Source organism: Schistocerca americana, chromosome 3 (genome assembly GCF_021461395.2).
Source record: "Schistocerca americana isolate TAMUIC-IGC-003095 chromosome 3, iqSchAmer2.1, whole genome shotgun sequence".
NCBI lineage: Eukaryota > Metazoa > Arthropoda > Insecta > Orthoptera > Acrididae > Schistocerca > Schistocerca americana.
Window position 1 is genome coordinate 553,870,743 of NC_060121.1, and position 2,409 is coordinate 553,873,151.

Here is a 2,409-nt window from a genome sequence, read left to right on the forward strand (position 1 = left end):
ACGATGATAATTTGTGTCGGCGTGACAATACAGCCTGCCGTTGGGCTGCATCAGAGCTTCTTTAACGTGACTCGAAGCTAAAAGGATATGATGACAACAATGAGTTGACGTCGTCAGGTTTACTAGTTTTAGGCAGTAATCACACCGATATCAATGGCCGTCATACATACTAATCATATATCTCCAATTGCAGACCCTGCCGCGAGCGTTAAAAGCTCACTGCACATGTAACACGAAACAACAACCCACAGCAATAAACCTGTCATTTTCTCTTAACTTTTTGATGAATACAAACTACCCCCAGTGCAATACGTTAGGTAAGATAAGGACATGAGTCTGCTTATTAGGAAGCCCAAATGGCTCTTGACCACACTAGAAACTACGTAAAACAGTCAACTCCGCAAGCGCAGCACATTTGCACGAATGAGGTTATGTGGCATGACATATTTTCTTGCATAATATGTGGAATATGTAGAAAAGAGTACGTTTTCTTCAGTAATTGTGAGCTAACATGCTACAGCACTCCGTAAAAATCGAGCTAACATTATGTCATTTCTCTTCGAATGCGACACGCTCTCTCCGGGTAGCTAGACGACAGTGCCGACTGCTGAAATGATAGAAGCCGCCCTGTGGGAAGAGGAGGGACGCAGCTGTTTTCCACTGCGGACACTCTAATGTGGCGTCAGCCCTGCCTACACTAAGAGTACTACGTTGCTCACAACACTAGCTCAGTATTTTCCTTTGAAAGTGAGTGAAAAGTATTGTGTAAGCAACGGGATGAACTCTGGAGATGACCAGTTGGTCTAAGAAAGAGAAAGTGAGAGTTAAAGAGTCAGGTATACCTACTCCAAATTTAAATCTAATAAGACGAGGGCGTGGATCAGGCTCACCAACTTGGCTCATACTGTGTGAGAAGAACCAGACAGGTGCCCTTTCAAGTTCGTACAATATTTCACCTAAGTGGGCTGTAGGAACAGATAAAACGGTCTCTAAAGATTTACGAGTATGGTATGAGGGGTTTTTGAGCAATACTTGATGTATCTGTGCAATGGTGCAGTGGTCAAGTTCACTGGTTGACAATTCGTCGGCCACGGTTCGATTCTCAGTGCTATCATCTTTCTTTTTTTTCTTCATTTTTTTTATATTCCTTGCAATATAAAACTATTAATTATAAAATTTAAATATATTTAAACAGTTCGATTTATGTATGCAAAATTCATATATTCAATTCAGTTACGGTTACTGTCAATAGGCTCTTTGGGGTGGTAAAATAAGCGAGTGTACGTCGAAATTTCGCATGAAAGTGAACGAAAAGAGTTGGCTCTGCCGATATGATGTTCACAATGCCCTTTTTTGCTTTTCGTGTTTGTTAGTCAGCAACAGTGATAGCTGGGGCACAGGAGAGTGAAAGATCTAGAACATATTAATGCATTAATTAAAAAGATAGCGGAAATCATAAATATATAAGCAACATAGTTGATCTTAGTGCATTAGGTGAGGCTAATATCGCAACAGTACTAAGTCGCGCCTATCGTAACGACGTACTGAAACACAAGCTGCTTATTTTTTGTAATACTATAGTACATTGACAAAATTTTGCTCGAGCCGGCACTGATTTTAATAACCTAAAGTGTATGGCCAGAGAGGGGTAGCTGCCTTACCCATCCCTTCTTTTCCCTTAGACAGATGCTTCAATTCAATGTCAGTTTGAGGAAAGGCAGAACGTTTGACACAAATAAATTAGTAGCACGTGTATACCGAGTCATCTGTCGTGAAATTTCAAGATTATTCTGTCACTGTTCTCTTTGCAAATGAAATGTCATATGCGCTCGCTTCTGAATCTTCCAGTAACGTCACGCTTTTTTTGAAGTTTTTCATTCCCTTCTCATACCAGCAAGGTGGGCCATTGTAGAATTTATTTCTTCCCAGCCAAATATCCCAGTAGGCTGGGAATGAGGCAAAGGGAACTCTGGAAAAGTGCCTAACGGAATTCCAGCTCGGAATATTTGAGAGAGAATTTTAAGTCCCAGCATTCGCCAGATAGCCAAGAAAAACTTACTGGAGACCGTAGGCGGACATGGGGTATTGTAACAATTTTCATTTATTTCTCGGACAATGCTGCCCAGTGTCCCAGTTGTACCTTCAATTCTCGACGTGTTTTTCCCGTGTGTCTGTCAGTGCCAACCACTAATAAGAATGTGAATACGGAGAGTATTTTCATGTATTTGAACGTAATTTGCCCGCCAGCAAAATAACGTGTGCAAATATTATTCAGTCCTGTTTATCTTATACATAAGAATGACTATTAATCGTGTTTTGCAAATGATTTCTATTAAAGATTTTACCCAGTCATGTTTCATCTAATTGCATCAGACATCTATAAAGGTCTAAAAAGAAATAAAAGATATA